Source organism: Alosa sapidissima, chromosome 2 (assembly GCF_018492685.1).
Source record: "Alosa sapidissima isolate fAloSap1 chromosome 2, fAloSap1.pri, whole genome shotgun sequence".
Classification (NCBI taxonomy): domain Eukaryota; kingdom Metazoa; phylum Chordata; class Actinopteri; order Clupeiformes; family Clupeidae; genus Alosa; species Alosa sapidissima.
Window position 1 is genome coordinate 1,733,759 of NC_055958.1, and position 17,008 is coordinate 1,750,766.

Sequence of the window (17,008 nt, forward strand, 5' to 3'; positions counted from 1 at the left end):
CACCTGCCGCCATGTGCGTTTGGCACTGGTGTTGCATCTGAAATGTTCACAGGATTAGGCATACAGTAAATCAGTCAATGGGGGCTACTTAAACATTCAATTATCCTTATGAATTGATATGCCTGCTTCTGAATTGTGTTGCATCTGTAGGCCTTTTCTCAAAATAAGCACTTTAAGTACAGTATTTCAACTCATTTCAGACATTCCGCTAGCTATTAATCCTCCGTAACACATATTTGAACATGTGGAAATAAAACTTTACTTTTAGGCATTTTAGGCTACCCGATCTGCAATACGTTGCCAACAGCCTTGCCTTGCTTTGTTCACTGCCGACGTATTTGATTTTTGTCGTAGAGTGGGGTTTAATTCCTCATAACTTGTCATAATAATTGTGCATTCCTCATCCGTAAAATAAGGTGATCGCGTCATTGAAAGTGGACTTGCGCTGCAACCCGCCCCTTTTATGTGAACTCCAATTAGGTTAACCTCGGTTCAACAAATCAACTTCCTAATCAGCGTCGTAGTACCGATTAACACCACTTAAGATAACCAGGTTTTGTCAACCCCGGTTTAACAAAGTAACCCTGGGTTACATCTGGGTAGGTTAAGCTCCCTTCGTAGTACAGGCCCCTGGTCTAGTCTGGACCATGAAACATAACAAGCTGTTCCAGCTGTTCTGTTGAACATCAACAGAAGTGACATTACCCAACATCTCTTGGAGCACCTTTAATGCAAACTACTCAGCTTGTGTGACAAATAAAAGCAAACCTACACTAGCAGCCTTGAAGTCAGGTGCAATAGTTATGGTTATGGTTATGGATTTAGCAGACGCCTTTGTCCAAAGCGACACATAAATACAAAACAACATAATAATATTTAAAATTGAACAGGGAACAGATTAAAATGTAGGTCAAATATAGTAAGGAGAATAGTTGTAGTACACAATAATATCAATTCAAGCAATAGCCTAATAAAAAGCAATGTAAAAAAGGGGAAAGGCAATAATAAAACAATAATGTCAATTCAATCAATAATATAAAAACAATGACATGCTAAGACTACATTAAGGAGAATATCAATAATAAACAATAATGTCAAATTAATTAACAGCCCAATTAAAATAAAACAACATTATATAAACCATAACACATAAGCGCTTAAACAACTAAGTATATGTTGAATAGGAATGTCTTTAGACCCCTCTTAAACGACCCAAAACTACCACAGGAACGGAGAGCACTGGGCAGTTCATTCCACCAACATGGAACCACTGAAGAAAAGAGTCTGGAATTAGACCCAGTTTTCATGACTGGTCGACACAACATACGCTCACCAGAAGACCGCAGTGGGTGGTTGGGGATGTAAGGCTTGATTATTGAATTAAAATAACAAGGAGCAGATCTAGTTAGTGTCCTATAGGCCAAAGTGAGAGATTTAAATTTAATTCTGGCTACTATAGGGAGCCAATAGTTAGAAGTAAAGCAGATGTGTATACACCAACATTATAAAGTTTGGGGTACACTTAGAAATGTCCGGTGCATTTCTTTTGATAAAGAGGACCTTTTTTTAAAGTGACCCAACACGTCTAAGCAGCAGTATGTCTGTGTGATATCATACCTAATTGCAACATTGCCTGCAGCAGCTCTTGCCTTCTTGCCTACACCACCTTTCCTCCCCCATCTGACTTGCAATAGCAGCTTCTGGCTCCAGGCTGGGACTGCTGGATAGCACCTAAAAAAATAAAACAGCAATTGCCATACATTTTGTTATTGTTGATAAAGGTAAAAATCATAGCATCAAAACAATAAGTAAGGTAAGTCAATCAGGTGTACAAACAAAAATGATAATTACCTTCTGAAGGCACCCTCACCACCATCACCATCTATGTAAGTCTTGATATCAGTTTACTTGTGAGGGCTCTGCCAGTAAAAGATGAGTAAAAGATAAGATTAAACAAAATGATGCATCCTGTACAATAAATTGAATTGCTGTACAATTACTAAAATAATGATTATGATCAGTTTGGCAGATATTCACAACACTACTAACATTACCACCAACACAATGGTAAAATGGCTAAATTCAAGACTATTTTAAGTAGCTGCAATAATCCTGATTAGTTTCTGTATTAATGCATTACATAGCACATGTCAAGCAAATTAGAGCATGCACAATAACATAACCCATAGCCCTCACCATGGAACAAAAAAAAAACCATTCAAAACACAAACACTTACACCATTTTGAAGGCAGCAGCCATGGCTTTTTAGACATCATCAAGTAGCAGGTAGTGCCATCCAGACGGACTGACATTGCCCTGGATAGTTGATGGAGCCCACTACACAGTCATAACAACAAACACATGAAAAGAGGGGATAAACTAAACACAGTTACAGACACAAATACATGCTTACACATTATAATGCTATATGCGATTCTACGTGTGTGTGTGTGTGTCTACCTGGTGAGTGAACTCTCTTGCGGGCTTAGAACTTCTTCAGTATGGAAGTGGCACACATTTGGAATATTCCAGAATGCACTCAGCGTTCTCAGGGCAGCAGTCCTCACAACACACCGACTGCAAACAGAGGGAACACATGGAGACTAAGATTAATAAGTTCCAAAACACACAGAACATGAAAAGACCATCACTGAAGCACTACTTCACTCACATGCATCTTAAATAAACACATGCCTCAGTGCAAGTCAGGTACATCAAACAAGGGCCAAATAAGGGCTAAGAAATGAAAAACATGTAGCCTAACACTACCCTTCACAAACTAAAGATCCTTTTACTTGTCGGCATATCCACCCATCATACTTGCCCCCATTCACATCCATTATATGACAGGTCTGTTAATGACCATGGCTATACTAAACTGCAGTTCCTTAGTTCCTTAAATCAGTGAGTATAGTGGGTATAGATATAACTTATGAATGACTTTATTGATTGTTTTACAGGTCATCTTTCCAGTTAACACGTTATAGCAACACTACATGTATATTATGTATGTATAATAATGTAATAATGTAAAAATAATGTTACCTACCTATGTCCCATGGAAGTTCACAAGGTAACCGTTATTACTGCTACTTAAAGTTAACAACCTCCATATGTGTCTGTAACGTTAGCCTGCATGGCAACAGCCACTTTAAATGTAGCTGTTAGCTATCGTAACACCCCCAATTATCACTTTTGTTCAGAAATTCTAAAACAACGATGTTTTTTAACACTTCAAAATAACATTTACTAAATGAACCTTACATTTTTCAGCAGCCATAGTTGTGTAGATTTGAACAAAATCTGGTTTGGTTCTTAACGGGAGCATTTACTGCCTGAAATATCCGATTTTGTTTACCACGCTCGGAGTTATAGTGCTGGCCTGATGGGTCGCCTATTTACACCGTTTCAACGGCACATGGACGGTTAGACCGATAATTCTCGTCGTGAAATTAAAATTCGACTGGAGCTCCAAGCGGTTGTGTACACGCAGCCTTACAACACTGTTTACAGCTCCTCGAGTCACGGTAAAATGTCATTTTTGGTACATAGCTAATTTAGATACACCTATGTTGTGGGTGGTTGCGTTTCTATAGGAGTCCGCTGTCTTGGTTTGTATAGAAATGGATATTAAGTGACACATACACGCAAGACGGTGGAAATACGGGACCGGTGGAAATAGGGGGAGTTACGATAAGTTAGCTATATAACTTACTTGCGCCTGATATTTCATTCAAACTAAAACTCTAGAATACATTTATAGCGACATCACAGACAGATAGATATGATGTATGATATAAACTATCATTCCAGATATTCCACACAATAATGAAGTTAGTTAGTAGCTGGGAAAGTTAGCTTGCTAGCTAATTCTAACATGACTAACAGCTTTGGTTAACATTCGATTATGAAACAGTATAATTCGAATAAATTCCCGTTTTCAATAGCCATACAAAAGTACTGTAATTCTTACCTTGGATATGATAACGGTAGAGTTTCTACAGCTTACACATGCAGTCAGATGCATGACAGTAACGGTTGAAGTCACTTGTGGGCTGGAGTTCAAAAAAGTCAGTCAGGGGACTTCCGGTATGAGGTGTGCGGAGTAGACGCATAGGCAACTGGCTCCCACGACTTAACTTTCAGTTTACCTTTAAAACCTCTCTTTTTCTAAAAATTGTAGTTTGCAAAAGGCTAGTGTAACTATACCGACTATTTTTTACGTCTTGACTATGTCTAAAACTAAGGGCAAGCAAGATAAAGATGCCTCTTCTTCGTCTGCTGGCGTCACGCTAGCAGAACTTAGCTCTCTGTTAGAAGAGCACAGGAAAGCATTATCTGCAGACTTTAAGTCATCTTTTGAAGCTTTGACAACCACACTGGACGGATTGCACTCGACTGTTGCAGACCATGGGCAGCGGATCAGTTCTTTGGAAGACAACTCTAATGAGGTGGTCGATCGTCTCCAGCAGTTAGAGGAAGCCTCTGCAGCCCTCCAACAAGACAACATGTCGCTTAGAACGAAGCTAGCCGACCTGGAGGGACGCAGTAGGCGCCAAAACATCAGGATTATTGGCCTACCTGAGTCGCTGGAGGGGCCACGGCCAACCACGTTCTTTTCCCAACTACTTGTCTTTGGCACTGAAGTCCTCTCTTCACCCCCTGAGCTCGATCGGGCCCACCGAAGCCTCGCACCCAAGCCTGCTACAGGAGATAAGCCACGACCTGTCATCATACGCCTCCATCGCTTCCAAGTTAAGGACCTGCTCGCCCGGGAGGCTCGTAGACGAGGTGACCTGTTCTACAAGGAGCACAAGATTCGACTCTACGAAGACTACAGCCCCGACGTACTGAAGCAACGAGCCGAGTACAAAAACTCCATGGCGGAACTTTACAGACGCGGGTTCAAACCGGCTCTCCTGTACCCAGCCAAGCTCCGTATCACCCTCCCCAGCGGCGAGAAGACATGGATCCGGTCTGTTCTGGAGGCTAACAAGTTTGTCCAGGACTTGAACCAAAAATCGTAAGCCAGTGAATTCACGTAGCAAACCTATGCAAACTAAATGGTATCGTTATGGCCTTTAATGTGTGGCGAGATGTGCTCTTTCCAGTTTAGTCATGTTCTCTGGCTTGTTGTTAAATGTGCGTTAGCGTTGGCTGCAGCTAAGCGTGATGCTAGCAATTTGGGTTTGTTTGCAGACACCTTCCAAAATGTTATCTGCGGTAGCCGATGGTAAAACGTTCCTGTTTCACTGTTTAATCATATTTTCGACAGGTTTTCAATAGCGTGTTCAATATAATATCTGCACTTGCTTATTGCACTAGTTTATGTTTTTTAATGAGGTTTTTAAGATGCAATGTTTTCACTGATTAAGTCGTGGAATCAGCGCGATAGATTTGTGGAAGTGGGTGGATGACGTACCATAGAATTCTAAGTGTCCATGGTGTCACATACTAATATAAATTGATATTTTTAAAAATATATATATATAAATGTTGTTCCTCTGATGGGATATAGTACAATCATACTAAAGTTGTTGTTTGTGTATTAAGATCTCTACTTAGAATTTTGATCTGAACATCAAAAATGTCATATGGTGTGACTGTCCGGCCTATGTGAGACCTTAATAATATGAGTATATATCCAAATAAAGTATACATAATTGACAGCTATATAGTGCAAGTGAATTAATTAGGTGTTTTTAATGCCCACATAAAGTTTTGATGTCTATGCATAATGTCCAAGCAAGTTATGACCAAATACATTTTGTCCGTAAAATGAGCGTCATACGGTGTGACACTGTAATGCATATTTTGAACGGGCAATAATTTGGACATCTTAATGATGAAGAGGCCCCCACTCAACCAGGAAGTTGTGATAACATCTCTGGAGTGGTTTGCAAGGTCAAGAGGTGAGTTCTGCTTTACTTATTTTTAGTTAAAAAGCTCTGTATCTGACATCATCAATAGTGGTCAATGTTTTGTGTCTTATGGTGTGACAGCATTTACATAAAAATGTAAAATTTTTCACAAATTGTACTTATTAATTCTTAAAAAGCATTACTGCCATGTGGCAGATTACATGTTGAGTAAAAGCTATCGGTTTTTAGTTAGCTAAAAGATTAGCATAACTGATGAAAATGTCATATGGTGTGACGCTGTGTCATATGGTGTGACAGTTTTTCAAGTCACACCATATGACACATCAGTCACACCATATGACATACACTTTATTTTACATGATTATTTATATAAATAAATATTAAATATATATATATTTAAAAACATTAATGGAATAATATTATATTTTTGTAAAATGTAATGTAAAAATTATCTATACATTTAATGTTTCTCTTTTCCATTTTTATATTTTACGTAACCATGTTTTACCATGTTGACTATTCTGTGCATGTTAAAATATCGTATTCCTACGTTTCCTGTCAGTGTGAGGCAGACATGTCCAGCAAGGAGAGGACACGCCAGTACAGAGCAAGACTGAATAATGATCCTGCAAGGAGAGAGGAAATCCTAAGGGAAAGGAGGAAAAAGTAAATAGATCAAGCCAGTTCACACAAGACAGACTATCCTAAAGGCTAACTTTACTATAGGAAAGGTTGAGGTCTAGGTCGCAATCTGCATAGTGAAACTTAAACACAGTACAGGGTCATATTATCAAGATGGTGAATCTGAAATGAAAAGTAAAAAAATTGTAGTCATTATATTATTTATTTTTTTTACAGGTATGAAGAGAAGAAACAAAAAGGACAAATTAAATCCTTCAGTATGCATTCGCTTCCTCCGTCTAAACAAGGCAAATTGACAGAGAAATGGAGAAATGCACACAAAAAACACAGAAAAAGAAAACAGGAAGTTGATGCCATTATGAACCTGACCCCTCCATCTCTTGAAGGTTCAATAAATGAATGTGATGCTGCAACCCCAACAAACTGCAGCACACCATCAGAGCCTTCTGTCCCTTCACATCCTTCCACCAATTCTCCACCTGTGAGGCACTCTGAAAAAATGCGGTCCCTCCAAAACAAGTACAAGGTTCAGAATGACAATCTAAGGAAAGAACTGAAGAAAATGAAAAAGCAGAATCTGGAACTTATGAATAAACTGACAAAAAGAACATCTGAAATCAGAAAAATATAGAAAGAAAATACAGCGGACAACACAGGGAAAGCCTGGTGGTACTGTCAGTGAAGCTTTTCAGCCCAGAGCTCCCAAAAAAATGGCCAGTGAGAGGAAAAAAAGGGTTGAATCTTTCCTGCTTTTAGACGAGAACAGCATTTTGCTTCCAGGAAAAAAGGACACAATTGGGAGAGGAGAGAAGAAACAAAGAAGGATCCTCACAAGTACACTTCAAGACCTTCACACACAGTACAATGAGAACAGTGATGAAATGCACAGAATGTCTTACAGGCAATTCACCAGATATAAGCCGTTTTACATCACTGAACCAAAGCCATGTGATCGCAACACCTGTGCATGCCATCAACATGAAAATATGAGGCTTCTGATCACCACTATCTCAAAAAGAGGACTAATCACAACAACAAGTCTTTCCACACTGTTGTCATCAATATGCTGAAGCACAAATAATGACTTGTGCATGAGGCGACAGTGCACCGAATGCTGTTTTGAACTGGTCAAAGTCAGAGCACATGATCCTGCTGAGAGTGTCACATGGGAACAGTGGCAGAAAGAGGATGTTACAGTTGGAGAAAAAACCTACAAGAACTGGGTAAAAAGAACAAAAAGGGGATCAGTTGGCAATCTTCTGGAAGTGTTCCAGAAAGATCTAGAAGAGCTGGCTGAACACCATTACAACTGGATTCACCAGGTTAGGCAGTTTCAACATCTCAAAGAGAACTTGCAGAGCAACGAGATGGTTCTTCATATTGATTTCAGTGAAAACTATGCTTGCAAGCTTAATACTGAAATTCAAGCCTTTCACTTTGGGGGAAACCGGCAGCAAGCAACTCTGCATACCGGGATGGCCTATGGTACTAGGGGGGTCCCTGAGCTATGCAACAGTATCACAGTCTCTGAGACATGATGAAAGGGCGGTGTGGGCTCACATCAAGCCAGTCCTAGAGGATTTCAAGGGCAAAAGTGACCATGATATTGACACACTCCATATCTTAAGTGATGGTCCAGCAACGCAGTACCGAAATCGTACCAACTGTTTTCTACTCAGCACGGTTCCATATACTTTGGGTTTTACAAAGATAACCTGGAACTTTTCAGAGAGGTCCCATGGAAAGGGGGCTCCTGACGGAGTTGGTGGAGCCCTGAAGCGCTGTGCTGACAAATATGTTCATGGAGGTGGAGATCTACAGACACCCAAATATCTCTTTAATTACCTTCAAGATAACACAGAAAAGGTGAATATCAGATGGGTGGAAGATTACGAGATTGTTGGAATAGATGGCTTGCTTCCTCCGACAGTGTGCCCTGTGGTTGGAATCAGCAACACACATCAAGTGCTGTCCTTTTCACCTGGGGAAATATTCTACAGACGCCTTAGCTGTTTTTGCCAGTACCCAGAGATGTGCCCCTGCTTTCAGCCCAAGAAACTGCAGCTCACTGCTTCTAATGTGGAAAGTACCTCTCAAGATTTCACCTGGCAGCCAAATGAAACAACCCACCCAGAGTATAACTCTGATTCTGATGATGACACCAGCTACACTGTGGGGAAGTTTGTTATTGTGACCTATGATGCCAGGCCATATGTGGGCCAAATCATGAATATATGTGGTAATGAGGCTGAAATTAATTGCATGATACAGGTTGGTGGCAAGAACAGCTTCATCTGGCCAAATAAAACAGACTGTATATTCTATAGTTGCAGTCAAATTGCATGTTCAATATCTGAACCAGAACCACTTAACAGGTCTGCCAAACTCTCTGACATTGACTGGAGGAGCTTTAATATGGTCTGAAGGTTTCAGTGTCCACTGAATTTTATATTATTGATCAGTTCATATGTGAATGATTTGTACCGTTTTACTGTTTGCTGAAAATAAGCCATTGTTGTAACACAACTAATATGTGAATGATTTTTTACTGTTTGTTGAAAATAAGCCATTGTTGTTGTAACACAACTAATATGTGAATGATTTTTAACTGTTTTTTGAAAATGTACCATTGTTGTTATTACCCAGTTATGTGAATGATTTTTACTGTTTACTGAAAATGTGCCATTGTTGTTACAGTGCAACTAATATGTGAATGATTTCTAAAGTTTTCTGAAAATGTAGGCCTACCATTGTTGATATAACCCAATTAATATGTGAATGATTTTTACTGTTTGCTGAAATTGTTATAACCCAATTAGTTTGTGTGAACTGTTTTTACTTGAATGTTTAATGTATAAAACACTTTTTTGCCTTGACAAATTGTGTTGTGGTGCAGTTCATCATATGGTGTGACGCCATGTCATTTGGTGTGACATTCACATTTGTGAGAAAAAAAAGGCTTTGTTACTGATAAATCATGAAAATGTCAATAGAGCACAAAGGAAATAGTGCTAGCAAAAGTCTTAAGCATTTTCATAAGATTATTACAAGGTTTATCAGAATTAATCTAAAATACATTGAAAGATTGAGGAGATATGCTGTATTCCGCATGATGATTTAGAAGAATAATGTAAAATATACCAGATTTTAACAAGGAAATGTTAAATATCAAAGCAGTCATAATAAAAATATATGGTGAAGTGAATAAATTAAGAAAGAAAATACTAATTTTCATTTTATATAAAATAGCTTTCACGTCACACCATATGACAATTTTGGGTACTGATACAGCAAATTGTTGAATATATAGAGATTTCGTAAAAAATTCTAAAAAACCACATATATATTTGCAAATCACAAAGTCAAAGCAACACAAATAAAACAATTTCAGGGATAATATGACAAGTTTTTTAAAAATACTTTTTTGGGGCTTATATGTCAACCACCCAAGTATCAAAATATGCTGATCAATGAATCAGTGAGTTTCATGCTGCTGCTGTTTCTTGCAGCAGCAGCAACAGGGTTTGGGGTGGGAGGGGGGTGGGTTGTGTGGTGGGAGAGGGTGGGAGGGGTGTGTTTTTGTCACTGTTTTGTAAGTTTTCTTTTATTGTGCGTTTTGTTAGTGTATTTTCCTATTATTTTTATGCTACTGCTATCCACAATGTTAGACTCAGTCAGGTGCTTTATTCCCTCTCTCTGGCGCTTAGTTGTGGGCGGGACTTGGCGGGGACATTCATAGAAGCTACATTTCCACTCATGCAGTCAATCACATTATATGATGGCTAGTACAGTCTCCTTGTCTGCACCAAGTGGTGCTGTTCGATTTACTAGTTGGAATGTTAAAGGCCTGAACTCTCCTGTCAAGCGTAACAAAGTGATGAACCATCTTAAAACCCTTAACACTAAAATAGCCTTTTTACAAGAGACTCACCTCTTGCCATTAGACCATGTTAAACTTCATAGAGGTTGGGTGGGCCAACTTTATCACTCCTCATTTTCAAGCAAGGCACGGGGGACGGCAATTCTGATTCATAAATCAATTCCCTTCTCAGCGTCCACTGTCATTTCAGACCCTAATGGACGTTTTGTAATTGTTACAGGTAGAATTGGAGCCAATAACCTGGTGTTGGCAAATGTGTATGGCCCAAATTGGGATAATGAGAACTTTTTTAAGAACTTTTTTTTCTCTCTCTCTGATCTAAACTCTCACCAGCTTATCCTTGGTGGTGACTTCAACTGCTGTCTTGACCCCTCGCTTGATCGCTCATCTAATAAGCCTTGTGTTCCATCTAAGTCGTCTAAAGCTATCCAGCTATTCATGGAACAGTACGCCATCTCAGACGCCTGGCGCTTTTTTAACCCTAGCACCAAGCAGTTCTCATTCTTCTCTCCTGTCCATGGCACGTTCTCATGAATAGATTTCTTTCTCATTGATAATAAGCTCCTCTCCTCTGTCACGTCTTATTCCTACAATCCCATTGTAATTTCAGACCATGCAACTGTTGTCATGGATGTCTCCTTCCCAGGCAGATCTCTCTCCCGCTCTCCCTGGCGCTTTAATTCGTTGTTACTCTCTGACACCAACTTTATTAGCACAATTAGTAGTCGTATTGATCTTTTTATATCTACTAATGTCAACCCAGATGTATCTGCAGGTGCTATATGGGAGTCATGTAAAGCTTACTTAAGAGGTGAAATAATATCTTACTCTGCCTATCAGAAAAAGATTGCTAGGGGAAAAAAAAGTCTCTCTCTCCAACGATATAGCAGAGCTGCAGTCAAAGTGTGTAGACACACCTGATGCTGACGTTTTCAAAGAACTACTCACAAAGAAGGCAGAATATGACATTCTGGCCTCCAATGAAACGGCAGAGTCCCTTTTAAAAACACGTCATAATTATTATGAGTTTGGAGATAAACCAAGTAAATTGCTTGCTCACCAAATTCGGCAGTCCTCCTCAGCAATGCACATCAACCAGATTAACACAAATATTGGAACAACTATTAACCCTCAATCCATTAACAATCAGTTCAAAGACTTTTATGCTTCATTATACTCCTCTGAGTGCCTTAATAGTGAAACACAATATGAACACTTTTTTAGTTCCTTAGATATTCCTTCTATCAACTCTGACGTGGCATCTAGCCTGGACGCACCATTTACAATAAATGAACTTAGGAGTGCTTTAATGCTTATGCAGAATGGGAAATGCCCTGGCCCTGATGGTTTCCCTGCCGAATTTTTTAAAACATTTGCAGATACACTGTCCCCACTGCTACTTAACATGTTTAATGAATCGCTGAAAAGTGGCTCTCTTTCTCTCACATTACGTCAGGCTACGATCTCTCTTATATTGAAAAAGGATAAAGACCCCCTGTCCTGTAGTAATTATCGCCCCATCTCTCTGCTCTGTGCAGATGGCAAAATGCTGGCTAGACGTCTAGAGTGTGTCCTTCCAAATATCATCGCCGCAGACCAAACATGGTTTGTAAAAAACAGACATTCCTTTCATAATATCAGACGACTGTTCGACATTCTGTATTCACCCACAACCTCTGACAAACCTGAGCTGGTCATTTCAATGGATGCCGAAAAGGCATTTGACCGTGTGGAGTGGCCCTACCTGTTTTACACATTAAAACGTTTTGGCTTTGGCAATATATTTATATCATGGATTAGGCTTTTGTATACATCCCCTCTTGCTTGTGTCCGCACAAATAATGACTTTTCTGACTATTTCTCCCTCAAACGTGGTACCCGTCAGGGCTGCCCACTCTCTCCGTTGCTGTTCGCCATTGCCATTGAACCTCTAGCAGTAGCCCTCAGGTCCAGTCAGATGCAGGGCATCTCAAGAGGCGGCATAGAACATAAGGTATCCCTGTACGCCGATGACCTCTTGGTCTTTCTTTCTTGTCCAGACAAATCTATTCCCCTTGTACTAACTGTGTTGAAAGACTTTGGGCATATTTCAGGTTATAAATTAAATCTGCATAAAAGCGAACTTATGCCAGTTAATGCGGCGGCCTCATCCTATCCCCTCTCAAAGTTACCATTCAGAACGTCTCTGGAGCACTTTAAATATCTGGGTATCTGTGTAACAAAAAACTATTCAGAACTATTTAAATGTAACTTCTCCCCTCTTTTAGCCAGGCTATCCCAAGACGTCCACCGGTGGTCACTCTTGCCTCTGTCTCTCGCTGGTCGGATAAATTGTATTAAAATGAATGTACTGCCCAAGTTCTTGTATCTTTTCCAGTGCGTACCTATTTTCCTCCCTAAACCCTTCTTCCATTCTCTTGATAGCTTAATCTCACAATTTATTTGGAACAAAAGCACCCCTAGACTCAAAAAAGAAATTCTACAAAAACCTAAACAGTTGGGCGGCCTGGCTCTACCCAATTTTTTGCTTTACTATTGGGCTGCAAACATTAGAACACTATTGCATTGGTGCCACACCAACAGCCAGTCTCCACCATGGCTGCAGGTTGAGGAAGCCTCATGTAGTCCCTCCTCTCTGATGTCCCTGTTGTGCCTCCCCCCGACTTCGTCACCAACTGCACACTCTAGTAGTGTTGTAGTGAAAAACTGCCTTAGAATCTGGAATCAGTTTAGGCGGCACTTTAGGCTACAGGTAATACCTGTCTTAGCCCCAGTACATTCTAACCCTCTGTTCACCCCATCAGTTATTGACAAGGCTTTTCTGATCTGGAAAGACCTAGGTATTGTGTCAATAAAACAGCTTTACATTAGTGGCATATTTGCTTCCTTCAGCCAGCTAACTCAGGTTTTCAATTTGCAGCCCACTCATTTCTTTAGATACTTGCAAGTCAGAGATTTTGTTCGCAGTCATTTTCCTGGCTTCCCTGCCCTCCCTTCTCCTACTCTCACTGATACCATACTTGGTGTTAACCCCAATCTCAAAGGTTCCATTTCAATACTGTACAATACTCTTCTCAAAAGTCAGACAACAACCTCTGATGCTTTACGCAATGCTTGGTCTGCAGAGCTTGGTGAAGATATAGGTCCTGCCGCCTGGGAGCATGCCCTGAATTGGGTCCATTCCTCGTCTGTCTGTGCTCGCCATGGAGTTTTACAGTGCAAAGTGATTCACAGAGTACACTGGTCTAAAAGTAAGCTTGCTCGTATCTACCCTGACATTGATCCAAACTGTGACAAATGTCACCAAGGACCAGCCAATCTCAGTCACATGTTCTGGTCTTGCCCCTCCCCTGCCCCTCCTGCCCCTCCCCTGCCCCTCCCCTGCCCCTCTCAGCCATCACATCTGCCAACATCCAACCCTCACCCTTACTCGCCCTGTTTGGTGTCCTACCCTCACCCTTACTCGCCCTGTTTGGTGTCCAACCCTCACCCTTACTCGCCCTGTTTGGTGTCCAACCCTCACCCTTACTCGCCCTGTTTGGTGTCCAACCCTCACCCTTACTCGCCCTGTTTGGTGTCCAACCCTCACCCTTACTCGCCCTGTTTGGTGTCCAACCCTCACCCTTACTCGCCCTGTTTGGTGTCCTACCCTCACCCTTACTCGCCCTGTTTGGTGTCCAACCCTCACCCTTACTCGCCCTGTTTGGTGTCCAACCCTCACCCTTACTCGCCCTGTTTGGTGTCCAACCCTCACCCTTACTCGCCCTGTTTGGTGTCCAACCCTCACCCTTACTCGCCCTGTTTGGTGTCCTACCCATTGGCCTCTCACTGCCGTCCTATTTTGCTGAGCTTGTTGCCTTTCTCACACTGCTAGCAAGACGTGCCATTCTCTTGCGGTGGAAAAGCCCTTGCTCCCCTTCTCACTCTCAATGGATAAAGGATGCGCTTCATTTTATGAGATTGGAGAAAATTAAATACTCCCTTCGTTTCTCAGAACGGAAATTCCATAAAATCTGGCAACCCTTCCTTGATCATGTCAGGTCTCTCCATATAGACATTGACCCTGATGTCTAGACAACTAGTTATACCCCACCCCCAACAAAAAAAAAAAAAGCAGTAGCACAGTAGCTGGTTTGTTTTGTTTGGTTGTGTGTGTTTTTATTATTATTTATTTATTTTTATGTATTATTATTATTATTTTATTATTGGTATTGTTTTTGTGTTATTTGTTTGTCCTTGTGAGTGATGAGCATTTAGGTACTGTTTGTCTATGTACTGATATGTGAAGGCATGTATGGCCTATATTAGATTATCACTACCAAGATTACCTGTATCAAAACCCATTATACCCTATTTCATTAATACTTTTCTGTAAGGGAGGGAAGGGGGCGGGGGGTGGGAGTTGGGGGTAAACTGTTTCATTGTTAGTACCTTGTTTCACAAAATTAATCTTTGTATTAATTTCACTTCAGGGATGAGGTGTAATATGTATATGTTATACTCAAAATCCCACAAATAAATCATACAAAAAAAAAACAAACAAAAAAAACTCAAACGATGGAGTCGTCAGGGGTGGGGATGGGAGTTGCTGTGTGTGCGCATGCGCTTATGAAGAAGCGATAAGCATCCGTTAAAAACAATCGTTGCATTTTAGACCAAAGAGAATCTTTGTTTTACTGTTACATTGAAATGGCTACCAAACTGATTAGAAGTGTCAAAACAATAATAACATTAGCCTAGTAGGCTATGCTATTATTACTAGCCTACTATTATGATTATTAACATGATTGTTCTCATGGTGTGACATAAATTTCATATCAATTTGATGCCTTTTCTTGATATCAAATCAATTTGGTTTAACATCCATGCTGATTTTGTTGATTTTTTATTTTACAACCATTTGTCAACATTTTACAAGTATTTAGCATTAAAACAGTGTTTCAACATTGACACATCAACTGACATTATTTCACCTATAATTCAACATTGATTTTCTTGACCTTTTTACAACCATTTAACATTGAACGTTGTTTCAATGTTTGTCTACATACCCTTTTACAACCATTTAGCATTGTTTCAACCTTGTTTCAACATTGACACAACAACTGACGTTATTTCACCTATATTTCAACGTTGAAGGTCGGTCGTGTGCCGACTGGGATAACTGCTAGCAAACATTAGAGCCATTCCAACTTTCAGTTATCGTCAAATATCTACCTATACACAGCCATTAAACTATTTGAATATCAACATTCATTCAACTTCCAGTCTGTCAACAACTTTTAAACTATTTACCTTCAACTTTTAAACGGTCTACTTTTAAACTATCATTAAACTATCTATTAAACTAGCTGTCTATCAACAACTTTTAAACTATCTACTGTCTATCAACAACTTTTAAACTATCTACATTCAGCTTTTAAACAGTCTACTTTTAAACTATCAACTTTTATTAAGCTATGCAACCACCATGTCTATCCTAGCATCACCGTAGTAACCATCTCTGTATTATCTGTTTTAACTATACATGATATTTTACATCACAACTTTAGCATTTTCATGCACTGGTAATTCCTTGGAATTGCATTTCTAGTTTACTTTAGGTACCCAAACAGAATACTTCATGAAAAGTATGAGTATTGATACAAGCACTTCGGATACACCATGGGCATGGGGGCCTGCTACCTCCTACTGCCATCAAGCCTGTTCATCCAAGGCCAGCTAGAAGACCTCGGGTTGATCAAGAGGAGGAGGAGGATGAAAGCGACATCTCCACAATAACACCTGATGGCTCCACCTATGGCCCAGCGCAATCAAAGAGCAATGTAATAAAATCATCACAGCCAACGAATGTGTTTTGTGTGTTGTCCCTTCGGATCCCCAGGACAATACAAGCCGAAACAACAACTCAGACCTTTTTCCCTAAATAATCCCAGCACCATCTTACAAAGGATCTGTAGGCCAGATGTCTGCATCGTCTGGCAAAAAGAGGACATTGTTAATTCTGTGCATAGTTTGGATGTTCTTGTTTTGTGTTTGCATTATTTTAATAGACTGCAATATTACTATTTGTCAGTGTTTCACGGACCACCTAGCAAAAAAAAAAAACAGTAGACCTACTTCAACAGTATATTACACAATAGGCCTTCTTACTGAACCACCTTGCTTATTGTCTTTGCACCTTGCTTATGGTGTCAGAGGATTCATATGATTTAAACTGGCATAGGTTACATCAGTGTTGCAGAACTGTTTGGATTTACATACAAGTTGGTTCAATATTGCAAACAACTCATCTATTATATTTTACCACATCTACTTGTGGAACACTTGAGATAGCTTGTGGACCACACTTTGAGTACCACTGCTGTATGTAAATATAATAAAGTTGTTTATAGAAAATTGACCTGTTTTGTATATTTGTTTTAGGAGTTTCATCAGTGTTTGTCCCTTTTAAGCTAAAGTTTTATCTTACCTTTCATATCTTCTGTCTCACAGAGGGCCATAGTCGTCATAGTCAAATGTTTAGTGCATTTTGAAGGGAGTACATTATGCTAAGGCAGACTGGTTCTAATCCTGGGTACAGGGTCATACAGACAACAGGGG

General features: G+C 39.9%; 1 long non-coding RNA gene across 1 annotated transcript; it reads right to left on the reverse strand.

Annotated features, from left to right (window-relative positions):
- Positions 1-1,425: 1,425 nt before the first annotated feature.
- On the reverse strand, positions 1,426-4,077 carry LOC121694509. The gene is made up of 5 exons (XR_006025785.1): positions 3,975-4,077; positions 2,462-2,578; positions 2,238-2,338; positions 1,852-1,919; positions 1,426-1,731 (listed from the first exon to the last, which is right to left on the reverse strand). It is a non-coding gene; the product is annotated as an uncharacterized LOC121694509 (long non-coding RNA).
- Positions 4,078-17,008: the final 12,931 nt, after the last annotated feature.